The sequence below is a fragment of the Heptranchias perlo genome, chromosome 9, assembly GCF_035084215.1.
Source record: "Heptranchias perlo isolate sHepPer1 chromosome 9, sHepPer1.hap1, whole genome shotgun sequence".
In the NCBI taxonomy this organism is placed as follows: domain Eukaryota; kingdom Metazoa; phylum Chordata; class Chondrichthyes; order Hexanchiformes; family Hexanchidae; genus Heptranchias; species Heptranchias perlo.
In genome coordinates this window covers 17,820,488-17,839,221 of record NC_090333.1, presented here as the reverse complement: position 1 = coordinate 17,839,221, position 18,734 = coordinate 17,820,488, and the positions used below count along the sequence as shown (strand labels likewise).

Here is an 18,734-nt window from a genome sequence, read left to right as displayed (position 1 = left end):
GGTGGTGCATTTTGGTAGGCCACATACTCCGTAGAAAATAAGAATCTAAATGGGGAAGAAGAGCAAAGGTACACAAATCACTAAAAGTAGCGACACAGGTTAATAAGACCAGGAAAAAAAACAAAGCATGGAGTTCATTTCTAGAGGGATAGAATTGAAAAGCAGAGAAATTATGTTAAACTTATATAGAACCTTGGTTAAACGACACCTAGAGTACTGTGCACAGTTCTGGTCCCCATATTATAAAAAAGATATAGAGGTGCAAAATAGATTTACAAGGATGATACCAGAACTGAGAGGGTACAACTATCAGGAAATACTGAACAGACTGGGGCTCTTTGCTCTAGAAAAAAGAAAGCTGAGGGGTGACCGGATAGAGGTCTTTAAGATTATGAAAGTGTTTGTTCGGGTAGACTGGAGGATTGCAAATGTTACATCCCTGTTCAAACCTGGCAGATAGATGCCAGTCAGCCTAACGTCAGTGGTAGGGAAACTTTTAGAGACAATAATCCAGGACAAAATTAATTGGAACTTGGAAAAGTATGGGCTAATTAATGAAAGTAAGCATGGATTTGTTAAAGGAAAATCGTTTTTGACTAACTTACTTGAGTTCTTTGATGAAGTAACTGAGAGGGTTGATGAGGGTAGTGCAGTTGATGTTGTGTATATGGACTTTCAAAAGGCATTTGATAATGTACCACATAATAGACTTGTTAGCAAAATTAAAGCCCATGGGATTAAAGGGACAGGAGTAGCGTGGATACAAAATTGGCTAAGGGACAGAAAGCAGAGAGTAATGGTGAACAGTTGTTTTTCAGACTGGAGGGAAGTGGTATTCCCCAGGTGTTGGTATTGGGATCACTGCTCTTTTTGATTTATATTAATGACCTAGACATGGGTATAGAGGGTATAATTTCAAAGTTTGCAGATGACACGAAACTCAGAAATGTAGTAAACAATGTGGAGGATAGTAACAGACTTCAGGAGGACATAGACAAACTGCTGAAATGGGCAGACACATGGCAGATGAAATTTAACACAGAGAAGTGTGAAGTGATACATTTTGGTAGGAAGAATGAGGAGAGGCAATATAAACTAAATGGTACAGTTTTAAAGGGGGTGCAGGAACAGAGAGACCTCAGGGTGTATGTACATAAATCTTTAAAGGTGGCAGGACAAGTTGAGAAGGCTATTAAAAAAGCATATGGGATCCTGGGCTTTATTAATAGATACATGGAGTACAAAAGCAAGCAAGTTATGCTAAACCTTTATAAAACATTGGTTAGGCTTCAGCTGGAGTACTGTGTTCAATTTTGGGCACCACACTTTAGGAAGGATGTCAAGGCCTCGGAGAGGGTGCAGAAGAGATTTACTAGAATGGTACCAGGGATGAGGGACTTCAGTTATGTGGAGAGACTGGAGAAGCTGGGGTTGTTCGCCTTAGAGCAGAGAAGGTTAAGGGGAGATTTGATTGAGGTGTTCAAAATCATGAACGGCTTTGATAGAGTAAATAAGGAGAAACTGTTTCCAGTTGCAGGAGGGTCGGTAACCAGAGGACTCAGATTTAAGGAGATCAGTAAAAGAGCCAGGTGACATGAGGAAACTTTTTTTATGGAGCAAGATGTAATGATCTGAAATGTACTGCCTGAAAGGGTGGTGGAAGCAGATTCAATAGTAACTCTCAAAAGTGAATTGGATAAATATTTGAAAGGAGAAAATTTACAGGGCTGTGGGGAAAGATCAGGAGAATGGGACTAATTGGATAGCTCTTTCAAAGAGCTGGCACAGGCACGATGGGCCGAATAGCCTCCTCCTGTGCTGTACCATACTTCTACTACTACTACTACCACCACGTAGAGAAAATATTTCCACTTGTGGGGGAGTCCAAAATTAGGTGCCATAAATATGAAATAATCACCAATAAATCCAATAGGGAATTCAGGAAGAACTTCCCAGAGAGTGGTTAGATTGTGGAATTAGCTACCACAAGGAATAGTTGAGCAAATAGCATAGATGCATTTAAAGGAAAGCTAGAAAAACACATGAGGGAGAAAAAAATAGAAGGGTATGCTGATATAATTAGATGAGGAGGGGTGGGAAAAGGCTTGTGTGGAGCATAAACACTGGCAAGGGCCAGTTGTGATGTGGAGATGCCGGTGATGGACTGGGGTTGACAATTGTAAACAATTTTACAACACCAAGTTATAGTCCAGCAATTTTGTGAATTTAAAATAAAATTGCTGGACTATAACTTGGTGTTGTAAAATTGTTTACAAGGGCCAGTTGGGCAGAATGGCCTGTTTTTGTGCTGTAAATTCTATGTATTTTTTTCTTTTATGACGCCGATGAACCAAATGTGTGCTTCCAGAATTTCATTTTTGTGTCAGCCTTGGCTCAGTAGTAGCACTGTCACCTCTGAGTCAGGAGGTTCTGGGTTCAAGCCCTCCTCCAGAGACTTGAGCACTTAATCTAGGCTGGCACTTCTGTGCAGTATGGAGGAAGTGCTGCACTGCAGGAGGTGTCATCTTTCAGATGAGAAGCTAAACCAAGGCCCTCTCAGGTGGACGTAAAAGATCCCATGGTACGATTCAAAGAAGAGCAGGGGAGTTCTCCCTGTGTCCTGGCCAATATTTATCCCTGAATCAACATCATTAGATGTCTCATAGGTTTAAATTACAGCTTTGCAGTCTCCCAGAAAACAAAAGTTGTTGTAAAGCACAGTGCATATCTATAAATTACATAGCATGCCAAAACAGCCTTTTATGTCTCTCATGCACATGCAAAAACGTCTTTACACAATAGTCCATTGTTGCAGTTCACCGGCATTTGTACGGATGTTCCCAAATGTGCCTGTAGCTATTTGTCATCCATTCCACTGCGTGTATATTGGTAACAATTTACATATTGTCTCTTTTGTCTCCAGATTTCTGCAACACCCCACTCAATCCATTGCAGAAGCCATTACCATCTCTGAGAATACTGATGAGACACCAGTTCATGAGTAGTTCATAGACAGCAAGTATATGTAGAGTGGATCCTTCAGCATGATGACTGATCACTCTTTTGGGTGCAACTGTAATTATTTCTGCAACATTCATTTTGATTTGGTATACTTGTCTTCCAGGGGTTCTGACACAGTAAGATGATCATATGCAGGATGAGTGGCAATACTTATGCCAAAGTGCAATTATTTTCTCCTGTAAATATTGCAGTCATCTATTCAATAAGAGTTCATTCAGAATAATTCACTACAACAACAGCTTGCATTTATATATTGCCTTTAATGTAGTAAAATGTCCCAAGGCGCTTCACAGGAGTGTTATCAGACAAAGTTTGACACTATTGTAATGTTCAACAAATAGTTCACCACTTGGTGCCTTCATGTGCATTGATATGGCATGATCATCCCTTTTCACTGGCACGTTCTACATGGTAGTGAAATCCACTTTGCTGCATTAAAGCTCCATCCTCACCATTAAGGCATGATCTTTAATGTGACTTGTAATTTCAGCTGAGTATACTAAAGTGGGGATTGCAGTCTAATTAAACACACATAATTTTGTCTATCATTTGCATTTTTACACCAAGGCAAGAATTAGGTAGGCATTAAAATCACCATTAGGCCCACTAAGTTACCTCAGATCTAACTGAATAAAAGAAAGCACAATAACTTATCGTTTATGCTCTGCTCCTAACAAATCGATTTAAGTCCCTATTCAGGTTAACTCCAATCTACCACAAAACCTCCATGCTGTAATTCATTCATACATCATTGTGTTACATATTTCTCCTGTTATAGAATTATAGAAGTATATAGCACAGAAGGAGGCCATTCGGCCCATCATGCCTGTGCCGGCTCTTTGAAAGAACTGTACAATTAGTCCCACTCCGCTGCTCTTTCCCCATAGCCCTGCAAGTTTTTCCTTTTCAAGTATATATCCAATTCCTTTTTGAAAATTACTGTTGAATCTGCTTCCACCACCCTTTTAGGCAGTGCATTCCAGATCACAACAACTCGCAGTGTAAAAAAAACTCTCCTCAATTCACCCCTGTTTTTTTTGCCAATTATCTTAATTCTGTGTCCTCTGGTTACCGACCCTCCTGCCAGTGGAAATAGCTTCTCCTTATCTACTCTATCAAAACCCTTCATAATTTTAAAAACATCTATTAACCTTCTCTCCTTAACCTTCTCTGCTCCAAGAAGAATAATCCCAGCTTCTCCAGTCTCTCTGCATAACTGATATCGCTCATCCCCTTGTATCATTCCAGTGAATCTTCTCTGCACCCTCTCCAAGGCCTAGACATCCTTCCTGAAGTGTGGTGTGCAGAATTGGACACAGTACTCCAGCTGAGCCCTAATGAGTGATTTATAAAGATTTAGCATAAACTGTTATTTTTCCTGAGCTGCAGAATAGTTTGGGATACATACTTCTCACCAAGTGGCACTTTGACTGTTACATTATGATCAAGAGGACCGGGTCACATCAGTTTTTCCTCTACCTATTGATCCCACTGAGAAAACTCATTTAAGTGAAGTGGAGGGACCTGAGTGACAGCAGTCTTCAGATCTGAACATAGAGCCTTTAGGGCCAACAGTCAGGTCCTTTACTGTTTTGATTAGCCAGTGACTGGCTTAGTACATTTTATTGATTCATTTACTTTGTTCTTTCAACTCCTGCAAATGCAGGCCATATAATGCCACTGTGGATCTTCCAACTACCAAAGGTTGAGATAATCTTGGCTGCAAACATCCCAACAACCACAATCAATGCCACTCTATCCAACTGACACAATGTGTAATTCAAGTGCAATGTACTGGATAATGTCAGTTTATTTCCCCTACCCCCAGAGATTTCACTTCCATGTGACGTTTCAGCTCAAGGCCTGGTCAAGAACTAATAAAACTCACCCCACCCGAGGCAAAATAATTCAAGTGACAGGCAATGGTAAGACTTGAACTTGTAACTTTCAGGTGAGACAGTGAACACTTAACCACTTCAGCTATTTCACTGCCTCCTGACTATTGATATTTTAAAGAATGTATGTGAGTCAAAAATAGTTGCATTAACAACAGCTGTATAAAATCTAATGCATGTTCTGGTATTGTAAAAATCTCTGTCGATTGTGGAAGAATGGATACTTATTATTATTAAATATTCCCTTTAGTAACTCTGCTGTCAGAATCACACATTTACATGAACGTAGTACAGTCTATAATGCCAAATGTAATAAATGTTCTCACTAATTTTATATGAAAACTATGTTGCACCATTATATTGTTACCCACGCACTATTGATAATAAGAAATGTAAAGAATCTTACAACACCAGGTTATAGTCCAACAATTTTATTTGAAAATAAAATTGTTGGACTATAACCTGGTGTTGTAAGATTCTCTACATTTGTCAACCCCAGTCCATCACCGGCATCTCCACATCATGGATAATAAGAAAGTATAAGAAGGAATTTAAAATGAATTGCTGATATTGCTGCTCCAGTACTGAGGGAAATACTTCCTTTCCATTTTTATGCTGTACCTTCTGCTCTAATTTTCTCCATGGGTAATAACAAAGGATATCAATAAAAAGGATCTAACATATCTAAGATTTAGAAATTCTCTTCTAATGGTTAAGAATATAGAAACAGTAATAAAATATATATGAAATCATTTCCTATGAGGAATATCTGGGATAGCTCTCTAACTACTGTGCATTTTAGAATGAATTTAATTCTCCCTCCAGATCACAACTGGATTGCTATGTGGATTGTATTCCTTCCCCCTCCCTGGCCACTGTCTCAGGCTGTACCAGACTGTTTGCAACCTTGGCGTTCTATTTGACCCTGAGCTGAGCTTCCGACCCCATATCCTCTCCATCACCAAGACTGCCTACTTCCACCTCCGTAATAGCGCCCGTCTCCGCCCCCGCCTCAGCTCATCTGTTGCTGAAACCCACATCCATGCTTTTGTTACCTCCAGACTCGACTAATCCAATGCCCCCCTGGCCAGTCTCCCACCTTCGACCCTCCATAAACTTAAGCAAGGAAGTTGGTTTATGTAAGGTGAGTTAAGATGGTAATTGAAGTTACTAAGGATACATAGTCACTTGATGCAGAGACTGAGGGCAGACAGAGGAGAGGAGAATTCAATAAAGAAAAGATCTGTGGGATGATAGATGAGATGAAATTTGAAGGAGGGGTATTTGGAATGGTAGAGGGTGAAGTGTTCAAAAATAGAGAAACGGGTTGAAGAGTGGGAAAGACCAAGGTGGGATTTCAAGATGGTAGCCATGCCACCGCCACCATAAAACCATAAGACCATAAAAGATAGGAGCGGGAGTAGGCCATTTGGCCCTTCGAGCCTGCTCCGCCATTTAATGAGATCATGGCTGATCTGATTTTTAGCTCAACTCCACTTTCCCGCCCTTTCCCCATATCCTTTGACGCCCTTGTGGAGCCTTGAATCCCTTGAATGTATTCAATGACTCAGCCTCCACAGCTTTTTGGGGTAAAGAATTCCAAAGATTCACGACCCTCTGGGAGAAGAAATTCCTCCTCGTTTCCGTCTTAAACGGGCAACCCCTTATTCTGAGATCATGCCCCCTAGTTTTAGATTCCCTCATGAGCGGTAACATCCTCTCAGCATCTACCCTATCGAGTCCCCTCAGAATCTTATATGTTCCAATAAGATCTCCTCTCATTCTTCCAAACTCCAATGAGTATAGACTCAACCGGTTCAACATTTCCTCAGTTTTGTTTGGATGGAAAAATTTAGTTAAGGGAGTAGGAAGGGGAGCCAGGGTGGTCACCTCACTGAGGGGAAAAGAATCGACATTTGTGGAACTCCTGGTGAAAGAACAAGCAAATAACAGTGCACTGTCAGCTTCCCTTTCCCACAGCTTCCTGTGCTTGTGCTGTTAGCACAATTTAGCCAGCAGGGGGACTCCACACTGCATGGTAAGACAAAATGTTCATTTGTCCCTAATACTATAGTTTTACTGTTCTCTGCCTGTGATGCAGACAAAGAATCATAGAATGTTACAGCACAGGAACGGGGCATTTTGCCTATCAAGTCTGCTCCAGTATTTTTCTCCATGTGAGCCAACTAGTCTAATCCCACTCCTGCTTGCTCCCAATGCCCTTCCTTTAAATATTCATCTTTTTCAAGGAACGATCTAATTTCATTTTAAAAGTACTTGTAGACTCTGCTTTAGCAATGGTGTGTGGTAGAGAATTTCCATATTCAAACCACCCTCTATGTAAAGACATTTTTTTCTAACCTCCCCTTTAACAGTTTTTGTCATTAACTTACCGTCTCACTGACAATTGATCACTATTTACCATCAACATAATCCTTAATAGTCTTGAAAACCTTTATTAGACCCTCCTTAGCCTTCTCACCTCTAGTGAAGAACCCTTAACTTCTCAAATGTCTCTTCATAATTGGAACTCTGATAATATCCTAATGAATCTACCCTGCAATTTTTCCAATACTTTTATATCCTTCTTGTAATGGGCTGCCAAAAGCTGCGGTTACATGTTCAACATTACTTCCCTGCTTTTGTATTCTGTGCCTCTAGATACAAAATACAAGGATTCTGTTGGCATTTTTATGGCCTTATCTGCTTGTGCTACCACTTTTCATGACCTGTGGATCTGCACACAAAAGTCCTTTACCATTCACGCCAACCTAGAAATATAGGAACATATAGGAACATAGGAACAGGAGTAGGCCATTCAGCCCCTCGTGCCTGCTCCGCCATTTGAAAAGATCATGGCTGATCTGTGATCTAACTCCATATACCCGCCTTTGGCCCATATCCCTTAATACCTTTGATTGCCAAAAAGCTATCTATCTCAGATTTAAATTTAGCAATTGAGCTAGTATCAATTGTCATTTGTGGAAGAGAGTTCCAAACTTCTACCACCCTTTGTGTGTAGAAATGTTTTCTAATCTCGCTCCTGAAAGGTCTGGCTCTAATTTTTAGACTGTGCCCCCTACTCCTGGAATCCCCAACCAGCAGAAATAGTTTCTCTCTATCCACCATATCTGTTCCCCTTATTATCTGAAAAACTTCGATCAGATCATCCCTTAACCTTCAAAACTCCAGAGAATACAACCCCAATTTGTGTAATCTCTCCTCGTAACTTGACCCTTGAAGTCCGGGTATCATTCTAGTAAACCTACGCTGCACTCCCTCCAAGGCCAATATGTCCTTCCGAAGGTGCGGTGCCCAGAACTGCTTACAGTAATCCAGGTGCGGTCTAACCAGGGTTTTGTATAGCTGCAGCATAACTTCTGCCCCCTTGTACTCTAGTCCTCTAGATATAAAGGCCAGCATTCCATTAGCCTTATTGATTATTTTCTGCACCTGTTCATGACACTTCAATGATCTATGTACCTGAACCCCTAAGTCCCATTGGACATCCACTGTTTTTAACTTTTTACCATTTAGAAAGTACCCTGTTCTATCCTTTTTTGATCCAAAGTGGATGACCTCACATTTGCATACATTGAATTCCATTTGCCACAGTTTTGCCCATTCACCTAATCTATCAATATCGCTTTGTAATTTTATGTTTTCATCTACATGAGAAAGGAGCAGAGGGACGAACAATTACTTTTCTAAATTTATTAGAGACAGGAATTGTGCCAAAAGACTACAGGGTAGCAAATGTTACAGCTCCATTCAAAAAGGAGGCAAGGAAACTATTGGCAGGCCAGCCTTATGTTGGTAGTAGGAAAATTGCTGAAGGCCATAATTAGAGATGAAATAATTGAATATTTAGAAGAGCATGGAGTGATCAGAGATAGTCAACCTGGATTTGTGACTCGTCAGCATATAAGACCAGAAGAGATTGGAGCAGGAGTAGGCCATTCAGCCCTTCGAGCTTGCTCCGCCATTCACTGAGATCATAGTTTCAACATAACTTCTGCCCCCTTGTACTCTAGTCCTCTAGATATAAAGGCCAGCATTCCATTAGCCTTATTGAAAACTAGCAAAAGTTGACCAACAACTTCAAAAGTACTGATACAGCCCCCAGAAAGCTAACACCTCAAGAAAACACTGGTTATAACAAGGTCATGACGTATAAAAACAAGCAGTTACACAGACTTTGTAACTTAAGCTGTAGGTATACAGAACATTCCTTCGCTTGTATGAGGAAAAAAAAATGTGAAAGTCTAAAGGGGCATTCCCAAATAAGTCCCTGAATCGGAAGTTACAGTAGAATTTGGGGGAGGAGTCTGAAAGTATTGGAATTTGGATTTTTAGTGAGAACAGTGGATGAGAGCAGGATAACTGGAGGTGGAAATGGATAGTATTGAGATTCAAGATATTGCCACAAAGTTTGCAGATAAAGTGAGATGAGAAAACAGCAGATAGGATGAGTACAGATGTGAGTGTCTCAGAGGCTGCAATTGATTGTGAATCTTTAGGTTGACTTGCATATTATTGATGACGTTGACAGAGAGAAGAAACAAAGAAAGTTAGGGGGTTGTCACGACTGTAAGGTGGGAAGGCACTGACAAATATCACACAGTTTGTTGTATAAGATGGGTTAGATGCAGGATAAAAAATTTTCTATTTTGTTCTATCAAGCACTCCAGGTTTATGTACAATAAAATTCCTCTGCATCGTACTGTAAGCACCCCCAGGTCAGCACAGATTGGATGCAGAATAAAGCTTATTTTACATTGCCCCATCAAGCATTCCCAGGTCAGAAAAGCATAGATTAGAAGCGGTGTGAAATTCCTACTATTATGCCCCAACAAGAACTCCCAGGTTATGTACAGCCCAGGACAGGTAGTGGGTAAATTGTCCTCTTCACTGCCGTGCCATGCTCTCACTGGGCTCCCCTAATGTTTCTGCTGTTTAAGGCAATGGGTAGTTGAGCCAAAACAGACCAAGAAGGCTCCAGGTTTAATGCTGAGTTTGTATCGAGTTAGCTCATCTAACTTGGGCTTGAGGTGGTGATGGTGGTGGTGGTGGTGGGGGAGCGGCGGTTAATAACTGGCCTCAGAACACCAAGGTTATGAAGGGTAAAATTGTTCAGGGAGCCTGCTCTTGATCATTAGCCTGCAATCCTTGCTGAAATGCATGTGAACATCAAGTGAAACAGGTTTGGCTATCCTGCTCTAATGGAAGAAAAGCATGTGGACACTCACTGTTTAGACTCACAGAAGTTGACTTGCACCCGTGGAACGATACCCCAATAAAGGGTTAATGCCTTTGGAAGAGGGGAGAGAAGGACATGACCGAAAAATGAGGAACAAGAGTTTTTCCTAATGATCAGGAGAAGCCTCCATTAAATGCAGAGTGAAGCTCTCTCAAGTCTGCAATACAACACACTGTATGCAGTATAGCAACAGTGAGCCAGTACAACAACATTGAACTAGCTCAGTACACTCAGCGCTGAACCAACATAAACCACCAATGGCCCATATTATGGGATAAATGCCATAGTTTTCCAGATGTGACCTATTATTCTGTAGAGAATCATCATGACCCCTTTTGTTTCATATTCAATCCCTCTCAATATAAATCTAAAAATTCCATTGCATTCTTAATTTTTTTTTTACTCGTCCATCCACTTTTGAGGGTTTTGCATCGGCACACCTAGCTTCCTTTGCTCTCCCACTGCATTCAGAAAGTTACCATTTAAGGTACATTTCCATTCTTTATTCTTGTTCCCAAAATCTATTGCCATATATTATATACATATATTTATGAGGGAAAGAAAGTGGTCCCAACACTGATTCCTGGGGCACCCCACTCGCCTCTGCCAGTCTGAGAACTATCCATTGACTGCAACCCTTTGCTGTCTGCTTTTTAGTCATCTAACCACCACTTTCCTTTCTATGCCATGGGCCTTCATTTTCTCAACAAATTCTTATGCGCCACTTTATCTGGAGGTCCATATAAAATATATCTACCACATTCCCTCTGTCTATAGATTCCATTATTCTCTCAAAACATTCTATCAGGTTAGTTAAACACTACTGGATGTCCACATACATGAAACACAAAAAGTCAACATACAGGTGCAGCAGGTAATCCGGAAGGCAAATGGAATATTGGCCTTTATTTCTCGGCGGATGGAGTATAAAAGTAGGGAAGTCATGCTACAACTGTACAGGGTGCTGGTGAGACCACACCTGGATTACTGCGTACAGTTCTGGTGCCCTTATTTAAGGAAGGACATACTTGCATTGGAGGCAGTTCAGAGAAGGTTCACTAGGTTGATTCCGAGTATGAAAGGGTTGCCTTATGAGGAAAGATTGAACAGGTTGGGTCTATACTCATTGAAGTTTAGAAGAATGAGAGGAGACCTTATTGAAACATACAAGATTCTGAGGGGACTCGATAGGGTAGATGCTGAGAGGATGTTACCCCTCATGGGGGAATCTAAAACTAGGGGGCATGATCTCAGAATAAGGGGTCGCCCATTTAAGACGGAAACGAGGAGGAATTTCTTCTCCCAGAGGGTCATGAATCTTTGGAAGTCTTTACCCCAAAAAGCTGTGGAGGCTGAGTCATTGAATATATTCAAGGCTGAGTTAGATACATTTTTGATCAGCAAGGGAGTCAAAGGATATGGGGAAAGGGCAGGAAAGTGGAGTTGAGCTAAAATTCAGATCAGCCATGATCTCAGTGAATGGCGGAGCAGGCTCGAAGGGCTGAATGGCCTACTCCTGCTCCAATCTCTTATGGTCTTATGGTCTTATATACTGACGATTCACAAATCCAGGTTGACTATCTCTGATCACTCCATGCTCTTCTAAATATTCAATTATTTCATCTCTAATTATGGCCTTCAGCAATTTTCCTACTACCAACATAAGGCTGGCCTGCCAATAGTTTCCTTGCCTCCTTTTTGAATGGAGCTGTAACATTTGCTACCCTGTAGTCTTTTGGCACAATTCCTGTCTCTAATAAATTTAGAAAAGTAATTGTTAGTCCCTCTGCTCCTTTCTCAGTAACTCCCTTTCAGTATTCTGGGGCTCATGCCACCCCATCTTGGAGACTTCTTAATTTTTAGCACCCTCAGAACTTAGGAACCATTTTCTTATTAATACATGCAGCTATTGATTTCCTTTCTACTTTCTCATCTACAAACTTTTAAAGACTTCTATAACTTTCTAAATACTGAAGCAAAATATTCATTAAATAACTCTGCCATTTACTCACTATATTAATTGCACCATGCTCATTTTTGAGTGGCCGCACCTCTCCTTAATGATTGCTTTTCTTAGTGCGTTCATAAAAATTTGCTCATGTTGGCATTAAGATTTATTCATACTCTTTCACCCCTCACTTGCAAATGACTGTTTTGTGTAACTAGTTTTAGCTTTGTTGCAAGGTCTTTTTTAGCCTTTAATTTCAGCCTTATTTGACTGTTCATTAACAGGACCAGACCCCTAGATGTATCACATTACACTGTTCCTAGACTATGCTGCATCAATCTCACACTTAAATATGTCTCACTTTTGCTCCACTGTTTTGCTAGTTAACTTTTTCCTCCGATTTATCCGGACCTCTGATTCCTCCTTTTGCTTTTCTCCAATCAACTTGTCCCCTCCATGCTAAACCAAAAGCTTTCTGAATTTGTGCCATTGTGAATGGCAATTGAATTATGGGTTAAACGGAATCCTGCTTGATAGCATAAAGGATGTATTGATGTATTGCTGTGTACCATACTGGTTCATTCGATGCACTGTAGTCTTATGCTTATTCAGTGTGTCTTATTTGCCAGTTCAGTATTGTAGTACGCACAATGCAGATATATTACAGATGTCTTCATGCTGGTCCGGTATGACTGTTTTGCAGTATGTTTATGTTGGTCCAGTGCTGCGTGTACTGTTCTGGCTCAATATTGTTGAATTAGCTCACTGTTGCTATACTACAGTCTGTTCAGCGCTGGCTCAGGGTTGCTATGCAGCATTCTGTGCTGCCTTGGCCCAGGATTTTTGTACTGCACTCTGTGCTGTAGTGCCCTTGATCAGTGTTGTTATACTGCTGTCTGGGCTGTCCCAGCTCAGGATTGCTCTATTGCAGTCTGTGCAACCTTGCTCAGTGTTGCTGTATTGCAATCTGTGCTGCCCTGGCTCAGTGTTGCTGTATTGCAATCGGTGCTGCCCTGGCTCAGGGTTGCTGCACTGCAGTGTGAGCTGCACTCGCTCAGGGTTGCTGTACTGCAGTGTGAGCTGCACTCGCTCAGGGTTGCTGGACTGCAGTGTGAGCTGCACTCGCTCAGGGTTGCTGTACTGCAGTCTGAGCTGCACTCGCTCAGTGTTGCTGTACTGCAGTCTGAGCTGCACTCGCTCAGGGTTGCTGTACTGCAGTCTGAGCTCCACTCGCTCAGGGTTGCTGTACTGCACTCGCTCAGGGTTGCGGTACTGCAATCTGAGCTCCACTCGCTCAGGGTTGCGGTACTGCAGTCTGAGCTGCGCCAGCTCAGGTTTGCTGTACTGCAGTCTGAGCTGCACTTGCTCAGGGTTGCGGTACTGCAGTCTGAGCTGCACTCGCTCAGGGTTGCGGTACTGCAGTCTGAGCTGCGCTAGCTCAGGGTTGCTGTACTGCAGTCTGAGCTCCACTTGCTCAGGGTTGCTGTACTGCAGTCTGAGCTGCACTCGCTCAGGGTTGCGGTACTGCAGTCTGAGCTGCGCTAGCTCAGGGTTGCTGTACTGCAGTCTGAGCTCCACTTGCTCAGGGTTGCTGTACTGCAGTCTGAGCTGCACTCGCTCAGGGTTGCTGTACTGCAGTCTGAGCTCCACTCACTCAGGGTTGCTGTACTACACTCGCTCAGGGTTGCTGTACTGCAGTCTGAGCTGCACTCGCTCAGGGTTGCTGTACTGCAATCTGAGCTGCACTCGCTCAGGGTTGCTGTACTGCAGTCTGAGCTCCACTCACTCAGGGTTGCTGTACTACACTCGCTCAGGTTTGCTGTACTGCAGTCTGAGCTGCACTCGCCCAGAGTTGCGGTACTGCAATCTGAGCTGCACTCGCCCAGAGTTGCGGTATTGCAGTCTGAGCTGCGCTAGCTCAGGGTTGCCGTATTGCAGTCTGCTCTGGCTTTGGGTTGCTTTTTTGCAGTCTGAGCTACCTGAGGGTTGCTGTATTGCAGTACTCGTGCTGGCTCGGGGTCTGTGCGGAAGACCCGAGCTGTGACGTACGCCACGTCGCGCGAGCCGGAGCCAGAGGGGGAGGGGCCACGTGACGTCGGTTCGGCCTGGCCCGGCCGCCGAGTTCCGTAGGGAGGGGGGAGGGGGGTTTGTTGGGGGCTGAGCTGAGCTGGGACGGGACTCGGAGATAGGCAGGAGTGTGGCTGATCGGACATTGAACTGCGGGCCGTTCCACTTCGCTCCGATCTATGGAAAGTTAATCTTTAAAGAGAGAGAAGCGGTGGGCGAAATATTTTCAAGGTAAGGGCCGGCCGTTTAATCATTAATTAACGGGGGCCACTGGCCGGCGCTTCCGGGGCCCGCTTTCATCCCCGAATTCAAGTGTGAAAACCAAAACAGGACAGTGCCTATTAATCCGGGGACGGCGAGCGGTCACTGCGCCCCTTGAGGGAGGGGAGGGGAAAGGAGACGACGACGACGAGGAGGAGGAGGAGGAGGGGGAGAAAGACTTGCCTCCTCCTCCCCCCGAAATACGTCAGTGGCAACGGGGACAGTCAGAAGGGAACAGTTAGGCGGAGGAGTTCACCGTAGGCCCGAGACTGGCCCAAACTCTCCTACCCCATGGACCGGGTGCCCTGCGGGACGCATGTTGTCTTTACAGTGGGGATAACCTGCCATTGCGTGGTCTCTGTTCCCAGGGTTTGAGGAGGGGGGAGGGGGGTGTCTGCCCTGCCTGGGCTCTCCCTTCTGTTGCACAGTTTACCCGGGCCTGGTTTTAAAGCACCACTGCCCCTGTGTTAGTCTGTCTTCGACTGCTTGCAAAATGAGCCAGCGCATTAGAAAGCGTGTAGAGTCATCATCATTCATTATTGATCATTTCCCCGAGCTTTGTTCACGTGCAGCTCAAAGGACGATTTAAATGTGTGCTTTTTAATTTTAGTTTTTTAAAAAAAAAACTTTTTCTCTTTCAATATATTGGTAAATGTTTGGCAAGGGGAAGTGAAATTCAATCAGTGTTTTGCTGCCTGGATGACGTTGAATTAAATACCACATCACTGGGCAACTGAAGTGACATTCTGTGGTGACTGAAATTTTATAATCACCTTGGTTTGTGGTTTTGTTTTAATATTGTAGGTGGCACTTTGAGTACACAAAGCATTGTCATGACTGATTTTTTTTGAAGTGTTCAGTAATGTGTGGAGAACGAGTATAGATTGGTGTATTTGGGAAATAAACTGATGGGGAGGAAGAGATTGGGTGAAGAGTCATTTCATCTCTACCTACTGGATTTTAATGCAATCCAGACTGAAGAGGTGACTCTTGTTCTTCCATCCCCGCCCACGATCAGTCAGTAAATATGATGTGTTGGAGTACTGTACCATGTAAATGAAAATCCTAGATTGATTTTTTTTTTCTTGCCAATTTTCTTTTTTCCCCCCTCTTCATGTAAGCTTTCTGCTTGCTGTGACTATAGTTCTGTGGTGACAGGAATTCTCTAGTAGCATACCCAATTGGCTATTCATGTGTGAGCTTCTGCAATGACTGTTGACAGGCTCTTAAAATAGAAACAATGAAGCCCAATCCTGTGCTCACAATGTCCACATACACATTTTTGGACCCTGGGTAATATTCTTTTCCCCAGCTCGGGGGTGCTAAGGACAGTTTTAGTACCCCAGTGCCATCCTGGTTGAGATTAGCTAGTTGTAAACAATTTTACAACACCAAGTTATAGTCCAGCAATTTTATTTTAAATTCACAAGCTGACGAAGGGGGAAGCCTCCGAAAGCTTGTGAATTTAAAATAAAATTGCTGGACTATAACTTGGTGTTGTAAAATTGTTTACAATTGTCAACCCCAGTCCATCACCGGCATCTCCACATCGAGATTAGCTAGCGAAGAGCTGCATGGAAATCAAACCTGAGATTCACCATTTAGGTTCACACTGTGACCACGGGCGGAGTACCAGAAGAACTGTACTCTAGTGGGAGTCAACATCTTCAGGAAGGAAGGGGAACATTGGCAAAAAAAAAAGTTAGTGTGGAAGAACCCATTTGTTGCAGCATTTTGCAATGCAGTGCAACATAAAGTTACCCTACTTAAAATTGACTATTTGGGCTTGTATAGTATTTAAAAAGATAAAAGTCAAATGTTGCAATTTAATATATTTTTCTATTGAGAAGCTGACAGCGGTGTGCGCAGATCACACTGTTGCTAGCTCTTCAGTGGGAAAACACATTAATGGAAAATATTAATTTGGAACAATTGGCTTTAAGATGTTATGGGAAACTGAAGTTACTGGGGAAGGTTTGTGAAAACCATTGACGCTTGGAGATTGATGCCCTTTATGTGCATGGCTGGATAGTTTATAGTTTCTCTTGGTTTGTTTGGTTTGCTTAATGTTAATTTACATTTTTCTCCCTTGAGGTGTGTAGCTAATGAGAGTTGCAGTTCTCGAAGTTAATGCTGTATGCATAAGTTGGAAAGGATGGTTGTTTTTCATTCATAGCTGTTATTTTGAATGTTGCACAGAAAACCAATAACTAAAAGTTAATTTCACTATTTTTAACTGGAAATAGATGCTGAGTTATGAATTTAAATAAACAGGTTGTATCATATTACTAAAGAAAAGATACTGTCAAAAAATGTTTGTTTCCCTACAGTTTTCTTTCCACCTTTTGAAGACCGACTAGCCTTGTTCTGTGGTACGGTTCTACAGTCACTAGCTCTAGTAGCTCATTGGATGATTCTGGATAGTGACTGTCAGCAGACTATTTGACTGTGTGGGTGTTGTAGCTAATCCTGATCTTGTTCTCAACCAACATAAATGTAGGGAGGGGGGATGCTTTTCAACAGGATTAGTGGATACTGAGCAGGAGTGGAAATGCTGTTTGTTTTCGCTCCCTCTTCTCGAGCCAAATGCAGTGGGTGTAATTGTAGTGTCTCTCACTGTTGCCCTGGTTGGGATTGGCTTTCATAGCACAGACCAGGGCTTGGAGAGATTGGCTCCTTCAGCCGAGACCAGATCCCTCCTGATGTGTGGGTCAGTGCATTTACTCACTGAGTTGCCTGTGGAGCCCAAAATAATTTTTTTTTAAAGTGCAAGAATGCAAGGATGTTACAAGAGTTGCAGTTTGATTTTAGGATGTTTTCCATTAAATCTAGATTTTTGCTGTTGTGGAATTTGTACCAATCAAATGTGTTAATCGCAGACTTTCATTAGGGAAAGTGACTTGCAGTAGAATCCAGTTATAGTGATCAATTTGACCAGCACAAATGATCTCTAACCAGAGTATTCTTATAGCTGCTGCTCAGTGCTGACAGACATTTTAAACAGCTGATTAATCAACTGCTCACCCTCTTTTACTTAGTTACATTGATTTAGTTCAAGCTGGTAGTCTGAGCTGATCGCCACTGAGTGCTGATCAGAAATTTAAACAACCCTCCTGTTTAAATTGCCGGTTAGTGCTGAATAGTATTCTTCATGGGTGGTGATACTGGATTAAATTAGAGGAGAGGCTGAGAGTACCTATTTAAAGTGTCTATTCGTACTGACAAGCTCCACAGGCCACTGCGAGAGTCCAGTACAAACTGATCAGTATAATCAAAGGTAAACTTGTGCATGAGGCTCAAACTGGTACTGCCAACTATGACAAAAGCAAAATACTGCAGATGCTGGAAATCTGAAATAAAAACAGAAAATGCTGGCGAAGCTCAGCAAGTCAGGCAGCATCTGTGGAGAAAGAAACAGAGTTAACGTTTCAGGTTGAAAACCTTTCGTCAGAACTGGAAGATGTTATAAGAATTAAAGTTTTTGAGCAAGTACAGAGTCGGGGGTGGGGGGGGAGGAGGAGGAGGAGGAGGAGGAAAGAAAAGAACAAAACAAAACAAAAGGGAAGGTCTGTGATAGTGTAGAGGGCACGAGTGATTATATGACAAAAGGGATGATGGTGCAAGGCAAGGAAGGTGGTAATGGGACAGGTTAAGAAACAAAAGATTAATCAGGAGTAACTGTAAATGACAGCACCCAAACCATTACCAGCACTAGCTGACCGAGAAAATCTGAAGTTAATGAAATCAGTGTTGAGTCCGGAAGGTTGTAAATTGTCAACTATGATTGGAGTCTGGTATCTGCATGATCACTATAAAGAATGATCACTACAAGTGGATTCTACTGTACTGTAATTGATGCAGTGTTCATGCTGCAAAATATTACCTAATTAATCATTTGTTTCTGGAACAAAAAATTAAATGCGATGGGAAGAGCTATGTTTTAGTGAGACCTATAAGAGTTGCCACTGTCCCTTCGTACTGCTGTTTATCATAGCACCAGATTACTTGTGTAATGGCATGGAAGCTTTGGCATAAATAACAATGTATGTCTAGAATTTAGTGGACATGATGTGGAGATGCCGGTGATGGACTGGGGTTGACAAATGTAAGGACAAATGTTCTCAGTTGTTTCTGATGTGACAAAATTCCATTTTGTACAAAAACAGTATTGTAGAATAGGAGCACCAGCTGTTGGGATACACAGTAGTTAAATGGGCACATTACTATGCTGGTCAAATTGCGTGTAACATAGGTGATTTTGGACAATTCTGAAGTAGCGTGA

The 18,734-nt window shown here is 42.3% G+C and overlaps 1 protein-coding gene across 4 annotated transcripts in view; it reads left to right on the top strand.

The window, feature by feature from the left end:
* Window positions 1-14,278: 14,278 nt before the first annotated feature.
* The window catches only part of evi5a (ecotropic viral integration site 5a), a 226,958-nt gene continuing 222,502 nt past the window's right edge, over window positions 14,279-18,734 (top strand). For all 4 annotated transcript variants that reach the window (XM_067989928.1, XM_067989927.1, XM_067989925.1 and 1 more), the window contains exon 1: window positions 14,279-14,422. The gene's annotated coding sequence lies outside the window, so the exon portion shown is untranslated. The remainder of the gene's footprint in view (window positions 14,423-18,734) is intronic.